At 38.2% G+C, this 13,268-nt stretch overlaps 1 protein-coding gene across 4 annotated transcripts in view; it reads right to left on the bottom strand.

The window, feature by feature from the left end:
- Nucleotides 1–11,385, bottom strand: part of dagla (diacylglycerol lipase, alpha) — a 350,361-nt gene extending 338,976 nt beyond the window's left edge. For all 4 annotated transcript variants that reach the window (XM_073049359.1, XM_073049360.1, XM_073049358.1 and 1 more), the window contains exon 1: nucleotides 11,260–11,385. The gene's annotated coding sequence lies outside the window, so the exon portion shown is untranslated. The remainder of the gene's footprint in view (nucleotides 1–11,259) is intronic.
- Between the last annotated feature and the right edge of the window lie 1,883 nt (nucleotides 11,386–13,268).

Genomic DNA, 13,268 nt, shown 5'->3' with positions numbered 1-13,268 from the left:
GCTCTTAGGCCAAAAACTGCTCACTTGAAATTAATGCTAATATTACGTTTGTTTTCCTTAGCATCAACTCAACCAGCAAATTAACTTTTAGGGAATCCTGCACAAGGACTTCCAAGTCCCTTTGCACCTCTGATTTTTGAATTTTTCACCCCATTTAGAAAATAGTCCACACCTTTATTCCTCTGCCAAAGTGCATGAACATGCACTTCTCTACAATATATTCTATCTGCCACTTCTTTGCCCATTCCCCCAATCTGTCCAAGTCCTTCTGCAGACACCTAGCTTTCTCAACACTCCGTGCCCCTCCACCTTTCTTTGTATTGTCCGCAAGTCTGACCACAAAGCCATCAGTTCCTTCATACAAGTCATTGACATATAATACGAAAAGCAGTCTCAACATCGCAACACAAGAGTTCCCCTTTTACTCTTGCCCATTTTTATTTGATGCACCATGCATCCTATCCAAGTGCATCACAATTTGGTTTAGCAAGTGCTCTGTCCATGACTGCAAGAAACTGCAGAGTTGTGGACCAGCTTCATACATCACAGAAAACAGCCTCCCCTCCATGTACAATTTCTACACTTCTAATTGCCTCAATAAAGCAGGCAACATAATCAAAGATTCCACATACCCAAATATTCTCCCTTCTCCTCCATCCCATCAGGCAGAAGATAGAAAAGTCTGAAACATATACTACCAGGCTCAAGGACAGCTTCTATCCCACTGTTATAAGACAATTGAATGTTTCCCTAGTATGATAAAATGGACTTTTGACCTCACAATCAATCTCATTGTCACTCTGCACCTGTCTACCTGCATATCACTTTCTCTTTCTCTGTAGCTGTTACACTTTATTCTGCATTCTGTTATTGTTTTACCTTCTACTACCTCAATTTATTACTGTTGCAATAAATTATTCTCTATGGTCAGTATGCAAGAGGAAGTTTTTCCAGTGTACCTCGGTTAAGTGTGACAATAATCCACTAATTTACAATTAGTAAATTGGGGAGACAGCTAACTTTTATTGTTGGCAGACTTAGCCTGTCACTTATTGTTCCATACCTGAAAGCCTAAACCAGGGCCAGGGTCTGTAGGTCAGAGGCAACCACTCATTACTTTTGTTTTTGTAGTTGTGTGTTGGCTACATGTTGCTCTGCTGAACATTGTAGACATGCGACATTGGCACCACTGCAAGTTGCTCCCAGCACAAACTATCTGACTGTGTTGGGTTTTTTAAAAAAAACACAAATGTATTTCACTGTATATTTCAATGTACATGTGATTAATAAATAAATCTAATATGTTGAGGTGATTTTGCATGTAGGCAAAGCCTGCTTCTTATCCAAGAACTGGAGAATGAAATAGGCTTTACTCAGTAAATGCCTCTACCTCTGACAAGATGATGCAACTGAAGATGGTTGGACTTGTGGGTATGGTGGGGGGGGGGGGGAGGGAGGAGTGCAGAGGGGATGGTCTCATTATCAATTACCATCTCTAATTTTATGTTAGATATGACTATAGAAATTTCCCAGTTTCTCACTGGATTCAATTTTTTGTTCTCTTTTTGCACTACTCATTTTATTTTTTAAAAATCATTTATTACAATTTATTGCTTTTATTATGTATTGCAATGTACTGCAATATAAAACAACAAATTTCACGACATATGTCAGTGATGTTAAACCTGATTCTGATTTTAATTGAACTCTACTGCATATTTAGGGAAATGTAACTTCAATGCCAAGAGTCCATTTCTAAAATGCAGATCTTTTGTTCAAGTTTGGTTGTAATGAGATTCAAAGCTCGGTGGTTCCAATAAACACTGGTGAGCAGGTAATTGACCAATGGTGCCAATTAGTATTGCTGTTGATGATACATTCCTTCACTTTGCTGAAGACTGAGAGTAGTTGGTAATGGTAATTGCCCCGCTTTTTCCAGACAGAACATAGCTGGGAAATTTTCCACAAGCTGCAGCTGCACGGGAAGTATTTCGCAAAGTGAACTGTTTGTTTAAACATAAACCTCCAAGAATCATGCACTCAGAGCCTTTGCTAAATCCCATGTGTTCACCCATTTCTTGACGTCATATGGATTGAAAGTCGGCTTCTTAATTATGGAAATCCAGAAGGTTTAAGTAAATCAACTAGTTTGACTTTTGGCTGATGATGGTTATAAATGCCATCATCTCTTGCATTAACAGGCTGAAATTGTCATTACTGAAATTGGGAAGCTGTTTATATTCGACAATCCATCATTCTTTATGTCCTCCAGTCTTTTCAGAATGAACAAAAACAAAATTGCTGGCAGGTTGTTTTCTTCCTCGTCCTTCTCATTAAAAAGAAACTAAATTGCCTCAAAGCAAGAAAAGTATTTTGCTTTCATGCTCTACCTGACAGTTGAGATAGCACATCTCAAATATACTACAAATCTGAGGTGTAATATCATTAATATTAAATATCTCAAATTTGCTCTCATTATCAATTTACAAAAAAAATTCACTGGACTAGTATGTACAGAAATAAAATCCCAAATAACTTAGTAAAACAGATGTGCTTTGAAGAATTTATCTTTTTACTGAAATTTATATTAAAATGAAATACTGTACCTGCAATATTTGAAGAGCCAATAACCTATTGCATCTTAGGTGTTTTAATTAAGCCACAGCTGCATGATGCAATGATGCATGATGCCACTACAGTGTTTAAAACATTGAATCCTAGTATGCACTTTCCTTTACTCAGTTCATTATAATTTCTACTCACAAAACAAATGTTGAGCATATTGGTAGATAAAGATAATTCTACACCTGTCACTTTAACTACACAATTCATCAGATTTTTTCCATCTTACACACCTGAGCATCTGACCCATTTAGCCTTTCAATTTCATTGACTGCAGGTTGTACCACATCATAACTTTCACTTCCAAGTAGTTATTTACTCTAGACCAGTGGTTCCCAATGTGGGGCGTACGCCCCACAGGGGGGTAATTTGATTTCTAAGGGGGGCAATTCGAGAATGAGTTATTAACAGTGAATTTTTTTCTAGTAAGTCTGTGTGAGTATGAGTGTGTGTGCGAGTTAATACATACGTGTATATACAGTATGCATACATAAAAATACTTGTGCGTATGTACACGTGTAATTGCTTATGTACTGTATATATAGTGTATCACCATCATTACAACCATCAAATGGCTTTCATAATTAAATTAATGAATTGACTGATGTAGGAAGGAACGAATGAACAAGTCCAAACGCGTAAGAAACTCATACGAGGTCGCGCCAATGCTGCTTTTTGCAGTAGCTTTCGGTTCTTGGTGGTGTGAAGGTGTGTACATTGCGTCATCTCTTTTAAACGGTGTATCTGTCTTTGTATGCTGTAGAAACGAATCGGCATTGTTTTATTTATTTATTATTATTATTATTTTAATATCACTTAATGTTCTTTTTTTTTACAATTTCTTAGTAATTTCTTCCTCAGAACTTTAACAGTCCTTTGGTTCTTTTATTTTTCTCTTTCATGAATGCCATGTTCTTTGGAAGCTTGTTTAAACCAAGTTAATGGTCTTTTAGGCTTCCTCCAGGTGAATAGGAGTTCACTTTTTGAATAATAAGAATTATATATCACCACAGGGGGCATCAGGATTTTAGAGGTGATTAGGTGGGGCATGGCCAAAAAAAGGTTGGGAACCACTGCTCTAGACCCATGTGGATTAGAGGTTCTCCCACACAACTCCTGCTTATGTGACTAACAGTTCTGCTTCTCATGCCTTGCTTTTATGATAATTACTTTTCAGTTTACTATCATGCAGCTACTAAATAATTAATATATATTAAGGCAATATTGAAGATTGCAGAACATACATTTCCTAATTTCATCACTAATTTAAAGGGATCAAATAAATGTTACTTTTCACAAAACAACTTCTCACTTGTACCTTTTACTGTCTATTTCCTAAATGTTCAGATCTCCAAAGATTCTCCATCCTCCATTTTTGTTTCAGATGACTCCCATCAAATGTTTGGTGCTACTTAGTTGAATCTACAGATTAACCACTTTGATAACCAGAAAAAAAATCAATCTTTCACTTAAAAAAGATCAATTCAAGAGGATATATAGTGTTTTATTTCTCGTAGTGCCAGTTAACTTCAGAAATTAGCAAGTTCTTCAGATACAAGCCACCAGTCATCATCCTGATTGTCATGGTACAGTACACGCATAGCAATTAGCACAATCACTTTACAGCACCAGTCTACAAGATCGATGTTCAATTCCTGCCACTGTCGGTAACGACTTCGTATGTTTTCTAATGACTGCATGGGTTTCCTCCAGGTACTCTGGTTTTCTCCCATGTTTCAAAGAATGTACTGTTACGGTTAGCGAGTTCTGGGCTTACTATGTCAGTGCCAGAAGCGTAACGCCTCTTGCGACTGCCCAGCACAATCCTCCCTGATTTGATTTGTTGCAAATGTTGTATTTCACTATATGTTTCAATGTATATGTGACATATACAGCTAATCTTATCTTAATCTTCATTACTCTTGATTAAGCATGGTAAATTAGTTCTGAAACAGCTACTAAACCTTCATATGAAATCCCAATACAGTTATAAAATTGGACATCCTTCCAAATCCCAATCCAGTTTTAAAAATGGACATCCTTTCAAATTGCCTATTTTCTGAACTAAAAACTCTCTTTGCACCAAACCTGATTTTTGAGGGAAATTCTTTCATTTGTTCATCTTTCGATTTTAAAAGTTCTCACCTCCTGAAAGTTTGATTTCTTGAAAATGAACGAGTCAACCAGTGCTGCATTTCTTTTGGTACTACTTCCAAATTTCTGTGATTTATTGATAAATCTCAAGAGTAAATGATAAATTGAGAAACTGTGTTTGGAAAAGTGAATAACTCTCATCTAGCCAAGGAACAAATGAGTTCTGCTTTAGCTCCCCAAATACTGCCTGTAACATCTGCCTGGCCTTCCATGTAAACATAGTACAATCCAAATAGTTTTTAATGATTTGGACAACATTTGTCTTTTAGGTGCTATCCGACCAGATTACTTGATAATTTATCAATTTTACTGTCAAAGTGTATTGTGTTCAAATTGGTGTCATGCTTGCTCACAACTTACCAGTAACTGTATACCAAAAGAACTGTATTTAAATAGAACATTTTTGGAGTAGTGAAAGAATAGTAGTTACTGCTGTAGTTACACAAGTTCCTTTTTAAACAAAATGCCCCAAGATCAAACAGAGAACCTGTACAGCTGATATTTCAGCTACTTCCTCAATACAGATTTGTTGAATTGTCAGGGAACTGTTGTCATAACTATTTCTCATAGAGAAAAAAATAAAGGAAGAATTTCTTAAGAAAGGAAGATTTTAAATAATTGTTTCCTTAAATACAGAAATATTTTCCAACCATAATTACTAACATTAATTTATTACTTACTTTTAAAATACTAATTATGTAAAGTTGATTCAAATCTTGCTTCAAAGTATAATTAAGCCAATAATAATGAACAAAATACAAGTTATTCAAATTCAAAATCGAACTTAAATTACCATCCATAAAAATTCTAAGATATTTCCTCAAATAAGCACTGTTACAAACAACCACCTTTGTGGGAAATGAACTAGAAAGTGTGTTATTTCTCTTATTCCAGTATTATGCCAAAACACTACTAATTTTTCAACGTGATTGAATTATCCAATTATGTAAGAACTATAACAAGATAACATTAAAGTTCAGACAATAATGCATGCTAATACTCTAAATCACAAATCAATTACATTTTTTGTTTACATTTATTGAAGACACTTAACTTAAAAACAACTAGTTCCTTGGTTAGTCACGAAACTCCAAAATTCCTGTTGAAACTTCAGCCTCAAATACAATTTAAATGTGGTCACAATGAGCCGTCACAATTGTTTTCTTGTTTATCTTTTAAAGTCAAAGTCTTTTTGAAGCTAAGTTACTTCATTTTTCAAAACATTAAACTTTTCATTACCACAAAAGTTATACAGATTTCATTATCACAGATTACAATTCATTGATAAAATAAATTCCACTGTGAATCAAACAACACTGTATTTTAATCTCTTGGAAAAACTAGTATAAGATCCAAAATCTGTTGAAAAAAAAATCAAAGCTTCAGAGGCTGGAAATTTAAAATCAAACTCAGCAAATTGATTTGAAATATTAACTGTTTCTCTTCCTGCAGGTGCAGCCAGACCCAATGAATATTTCCTGTATTTTGTCAGAATCAGTTTTTGAATTATGAATTATGCAAGCCACCTGCCAGAACTCAAGAATTATAAATAGTCACAAAAGCAGATTAACATTCATAAAGTTGACACAATCACACTCTATTAAATACTTTGCCTCAATGCACTTTCCATTGTAGTTCAAATTTCCAGTCTCACAGCTACTCTTGGTATTTTTTTAATTAGGCACTGATCCCTATCTGCACAGAGGCTCACAGATATTGTCTATATTGTCATCTGAAAGGCAAGTAAAAAGGATGGTTGACCACTGTTCTGTGAAAACACAGTCCACTGACCCTTCCTATCCCCTGGCACTTCCCCCATCCAACCCCAGGAGGTGCAACACCTGGGAGCAACTTTTACGATAGAGACCATGGTGAGTATATGAAAGGATTTGCCAATCTACCAGAGGAAATGGTTGAGATGTACAGTAATATCAGTTATGAAGCACTTGGAAAAATGCATGCCATGGTGGATTTTGCAAGGATATGGGGCAAACACAGAAAATAGGGACTAGATGGATAGATGGATATGGTTGGCATGGACTGGTTGAGCTGAAGAACTTCAGTCCATGTTGTATCACTCTAACATTTGCCCCTAAACCTCTTACCTCACCACTGTCCAGCAACCCTAATACCCCTGCCAGGTTAAAGTTCAAAGTAAATTTATTATCAAAGGCATGAGATGAAGAGTTTTTCAAAGTGAGCGCATCGTTTGTGGGAACAGTTCAGTGATTGGGCAAGTGAAGCTGAGTGAAGTTATCCCCTCTGGTTCAAGTACCTGATGATTTCGGGATAATAACTATTCCTGAATTTAGCAGTGTGGTTCCTGAGGCTCCTGATCTTTCTTCCTGATGGCAATAATGAGATGAGAGAATGGCCTAAATGGTAGGGGTCCTTAATTATGGATGGCGTTTCCCTGCAACAGCACTCCATGTGGATGTGCACAAAGGTGAGAGGGCTTTACCCATGATGGACTAGGCTGTATACACTACTTTTGTAGGATTTTCTGTTCAATGACATTGGTGTTTCAGGCCATGATGCAACCAGTCAATATACTCTCTGCCACACATATACAGAAGTCTGTCAAAGTTTTAGATGTTATGCTGAATCTTCGCAAACTCCTAAGGAAGTAGAGGTGCTACCGTGCTTTCTTCATAATGGCGTTCTACGTGCTGAAGTGATAGCACTAAGGAATTTAATGATGCTGACTCTCTCCACCTATGATGAGAAGTGGCTCATGGACCTCCAATTTAACCTCAAGTCAATGATCAGCTCCTTGGTCTTGCTGACATCAAGCAAGTTTGTTACTGTAGCACCACTCAGCCAGATTTTCAATCTCCCTCCGACATGCTGATTCATCACCACCTTTGATTCAGCGTTGTCATCAGCAAATTTAAATATGGCATTGGAGCAGTCCTTAGCCTCACAGTCATAAGCACAAGTTGAGTAGAGCAGGGGTCTAAGCACACAAACTGTGATGCACCTGTGCTGATAGAGATTATGGAGGAGATGTTGACAATCGGAAATGACTAGGGTCGACAACTGAAGAAATCGAAGATCCAATTGAATAAGGAGGTATTGAGGCCAAGGTCTTGAAACTTATCGATTAGTTTTGAGGGGATGATGGTATAAAATCCTCAGCTGTAGTCAATGAAGAGCATCCTGATACATGCATCTTCGCAGTCCAAATGTTCCATGACTGAATAAAAAGCCAATGAAATGGCATCTGCTGTAGACCTGTTGCTCCAGTAGGCAAATTGGTGCAGAACCAAGTCGCTTCTCAGGCAGGAACTGATATGTTTCATCACCAACCTCTCAGAAGATTTCATCACAGTGGATGCAAATGCTATTGGATGATAGTCATCTGTGGTGTGGAATTGTGCAAGTCCAATTCATTGGTTTATTGGAAAACAATGGCAGCAGATGGCAGGGGGAGCTGCGTGGCCTCGGTGGTAGTAAGGACTGGGCCTCAAGCTGCAGTGTTGCCTGTCTGCAGCCACCCAAGGGAAGATGTTGGAGTTTGGCCTTCCACCAGAGTGCCTGAAGCTGTGTGGCACATCGTCCATGCTGGTGTTGGTACTGCCCCCAGTGTACACACAGCAGAAGACAAGCTGTATTGTGTTCGACTGTAGACTGATACAACATTAATGGACTCAGGGACTTGGGCTATATATTTTTTGTGTGACTATTTTACTGCTATCTTATATATGCTTGCTATCTTTTATGTGCTACATGTTTTGTGCTGTATATAACTTTTGGTACTATGTTTTGTACCTCGACCCCAGAGTCATGCTGTTTTGTTTAGCGGTATTCATGTATGGCTGGATGACAATTAAACTTGAACTTGATAAGCACAAGCACCTCATATTCCATCTGTGTTGTTTACAACTGAATGGTGTGTACAATGGATTCCTGTTAATTAGGCCATCAGTCAATCAAGGAAGCTGTTTATTTGAGACAGCTCTTCAAGAATAAAAACTAATCAAGAAAATAGCTTGGATTCCCTTAAGATATTAAGACATTATGCCACTTAATTGGGCAGGTAACAATTTCTGAACAGTTTCTAACTAGTAGTCGCATGCACTTGTGTAGCCATTAAGTACTCTAAGTACACAGTGCTTAGAGTGATCAGTTTTTAATAAGAAATAAGCAGTAAGACAAGTCAGAACTGTTTTGCTCATTGTGGTTTCAATCATTCAGTTCTGAAGATGCCAAAAACGGCTGGGAGTGAAAATGAAACAATTTTGTTACTTCAACAAGTTAAGAATTACGAAAAATTTGAGGTATCTTGAGTGTTACAATGAAAATGAAGATTTGGAGGATGCGATCATCTAAAACCTTGTATGAAGACAGTCCATTATCTGTAGAAGGTGGCTGCACTGATTTTGTTCATTTGCGGTCTATCATAACACAGTAGCATACATTGGATTAATTCTCCATAAAAAAGACTCAAAGGTTTATTTTATTGTCAAAGTGTGCATGTGCCATAGAGGCATTGGTAGTGTTCTAATTTGTTCTGTTTCTTTCATTTAAATACATAACTTGTTACTCAGTAGTTTGTCTTTCTTATACTTTTTAAATATTCCCATGAAACTTTGGCTGATTGGGGTAGCCACTCAATTGGGCCAAAATGAGCTGGTTTCAATGTGCCCAATTAACTGGAATCCACTGTACATTTAATTTTCCAAATTCAGATAACCCATGACCTCTATATTCCTTTCTATCTCATTCTGATCCATCTATGTCCTGCCTCTTCACAACCAAGTTATATTCCCCACCCCACACTAGTTTTTTCTGCCCATCATCCTCCCCTATCTAGTTCCACTTATCATATTCCCTGCTTCAGATCTAGCATGTGTGGCCTCGTGTCTTCACTTCACCTTCCAGCCACTGTCTCAACCTCTTATTGTCTAAATAATGCATTACTCTTTCATCTGCCTCATGTTATACAATTCAGGAAAGTATTGTCTGTGTTTAAAAAACGTAAATGTATTCTGTGTCTCTTTGAATACAAATATATTTAACCTCAGTTCAAGATGGATTATAACAAAAGTACTACAATCTTAGACACAGTTTGTAATGTTTTGTCAATTATACTAAATGGAAGACAGCATTCTGAATCTTGCAATATTTGAAGCACACAGGCAGTTAATTGCAAAAATTCTGTTGTCAGTGCTTCTGTGTTCTTCTACATTGTGTTCTGCAGCCTTCCCAAGCACAATTCCACATACAAACTTATTTTTACAAAATACAATCCATTGTTGATTATCAGCTTTTAATGATTATGATTAGAGCTTAGCAACCACTCTTCCAAAAAAGTAATTTAAGCCATTCAAATTATTATTATTCAAGATTCCTTAAATTCATACTAGTTTCTGCACATCACATCCATTCCTGCCTCTTAAATGTTTAATCCATTTGTAAAAACACTGTTTTTACTTCTTAATTTTACTGTGAGAACATTCGTCATTAAGATTGATCTGTTGGCCAGTTCAATGCTGGACACTAATTGCACCAGACTGACAGAAGATATCAGAAAAGGTATTCACCTTACAGATATTATTGAATATATGGAGATATCTTTCCTAAAGTTCAGAATTTGGTAATGTCACTTCACATTGTGATTACAAACTTAAAATCCTGGCTGCGGTGTACTGTCTTCAATATCAGTCTCCTATTATTTCCATTACTCTCTGAAGCATCCATTCAAAGCCAAGCACCTCGGTTTCCTCCTACGTCCTCAACACTGTATCTTTCCACGAGTATAACCCTTCAGGCAGACCCCATCCACGATGGCAGTTCTCTTATACAGACTTCGTATCTCACTGAGGAGTCCAAAAAAATACTAGAATTCCTCCAAGATAATCCCAATTTTTTCAGGCTTTTTCCTGAATTCCCCTTTGGAAAACCATCCTCTACTGCGCCTCAAACAGCCCTCACCCCGTTCACATAACTGTATTCAATTATATCCAGTTTTTCCTCATTCCGGCAGGCTCCCAATCGTGTAGCTAATCGATTTCACCCAGCGCAACTCCACCAACAAACCATCCTTCTTTTATTTGTTCAGACAAATCACGCCTTTGCGCCATTCACCCTTTAAAAAAACCCTCTGACAAGTAGGTTTATTGCTTTGCTCCCTTGACATCCTTTAGTCTGACCTCATCTGCTCCGTACCCAATCTCGTAACCTCCCTGCTCCGTGTTCCCTTTGACAACCCTACAGACAGACCACGTCTGCTCTCCACTACCCTGCTCTCGAAACGTTTAAGTGCCTCTGCTCCGTTCCCCCCATGGGGGACCAAATCTTTGCTCTCGCATCACGCTGTCAGACGGTTTCGCTTGCATCTCTCCGTTCCCTGGGTATGACCCAAGGTGTCAATCCCCTGGCTTGAGGCTGTTCCCGCCAGCTGACGCTCGCTCCTTTCCACCCGCGGTTCCAACACCCCCGGGGTCTCCCCCACCGGTTTCCACTAGGTTGAATCTTTACCTGGGTTAGGGACGCCGTCTAGCCGCAACCCGACGAGCTTCGCCGCTGTCTCCATCTTTTTCTCCTGGACCCGCTCTGCATCCAGCGCCGATGAGCAACCGGCGCCACAGCGCGGCGGCACGGGCCAAACATCGCGAGAGGAAAGGCGTGCGCGGCCGCGGGACGGCAGGGAGCGGCTGCTCGCGCCGCGCATTTTCGGTCAAGTCGGGCTCTGGCGCAAACAGTTGCGACTCCAGTCGGACGAGCATCAGTCATGAGGAAGTAATGAAAAAGGTATAACACCTATTCCACAATGCAGACGTGACATATCCACGATCATTATTTGTTGCCATAGACCGGTGGTAACGGTCCCAAACAATTTAGTTTACAAGTTTCTAAATTTTACATTGGGGGGGAAAAAGTGCAAATGTTTCCCTCTTAAATATTCTGATATCACTTTTCATCAAATGCATTTTAGATGATTTAGTTTAAAGATAGCGTAGCAAGTATAGTCATAGGCGATTAAATGCTAGACTTGGTTTAGAAAAGCTGTATCTGATGAATTTTACCCTTCACTAAAACTAGATGCTGTTTGTCAAAGCTTGCTCTGCATAGATTTTCTATTATGTTTCCCACAATATACAGCAATTATACTACATTTGTTAGGGAACGCCCTGAGATAATGACATTCAAGCTTTATTTAAAGGTAACACAATTCCTATAAAATTCACCTCGCCCATGTTCAAAATAGTAAAGTGCTATGTGCAACTTGTTGAGGCATTAATATTACAACATGTTTGAAAAAGTCTGGGCAAGATAGCATTTTATTACCATTCAATGGATTCTAAAGAAGGAATTGTTAATGGAGGCTAAAAGCTGGGTGAAAATGTGAGTTTAATAGCACTTTAAAGTTACTACTCTTTTAAAGATGCCAAATACCATTTGGGGAACTTCCATTCGAGCACCTCCATTACCCAAACCTTTGTTTACAAAATAAAGAAGAAAGCTGAGCTTTATTTGTCAGATATACATCAAAATATCAAATCATGCAGTAAAATGTGTTGTTTGTATCAACAACCAACACAGTCCAAAGATTGAGCTGGGGCAGCCTGCAAGTGTCACGGTGCTTCTGCCGCCAACAGAGCATGGGCTGGCCATGCGACTTACTAACCCTAACCCCTACGTCTTTAGAATATAAGAAAACAGAGCACCCTGAAGAAATCCACATGGTCGTGGGGAGAACGTACAAACTCCATACAGATAGCAGTGAGAATTGAGCCCCAATAGCAATCGCTGGCAGTGTAAAGCACTACACCACCATGCTGCTCGAACACTGATAACCTGTTATTTACCGATCACTGTGGTTCAGCATCCCATTCAGGCCATTCTCTCTTAATGGAACTCGGCTTAAAATTGGGCAACAGCACCTGATCTTTCAGCTGGATTTCTGAACTCAATAGTTTCAACAATTCCAGCCTAAAATTCTAATATATCCAATTAGATACATTTTTGATGCAATTAACTAATCTCTTACTTGGGAGAAGTCTGCAAATCAATCAGAGATCTAAAACCAAAATACAGTATTCAGACCTCCTTAGGAAATGTAATAAAGTTGTTTGTTCATGCAAAAAGGTTTTTGTGGGAATATGGGTGCTCAGAAATAGGAGGCGGATGTCCCTTAATGCTATTATAAAATATTAATCTTGGATTTAAAATCAACAATAATTATTACCATTAATTTCATACTTCTACAACCATCTGCATTTGTTGGTGTTGCCTAACTTCAAGTCTGGCGCAGACTTTCAATCCACACCTCTCAGTGTTAGACTGCTTAAATACAAAAATGGTTTATATCTCACTGGTGTATTAGATCCTCTTACCACAATCAAATTTTGTCTTAATTCACTAAATTCTTGGAATTACAACCCAATTTCTGTAATTTAACAATTAACATTCATGTGCAATGCTGATCTGCCCTGCATTCAAAGCACTCACAATGGAGATCTGAGAAGCAAGATTTTCCGCACAGC

The sequence above is a fragment of the Hemitrygon akajei genome, chromosome 6 (genome assembly GCF_048418815.1).
Source record: "Hemitrygon akajei chromosome 6, sHemAka1.3, whole genome shotgun sequence".
NCBI classification, from domain to species: domain Eukaryota; kingdom Metazoa; phylum Chordata; class Chondrichthyes; order Myliobatiformes; family Dasyatidae; genus Hemitrygon; species Hemitrygon akajei.
The sequence above is the reverse complement of the archived record's forward strand: the minus strand, read 5'-3'. Positions and strand labels throughout refer to the sequence as shown.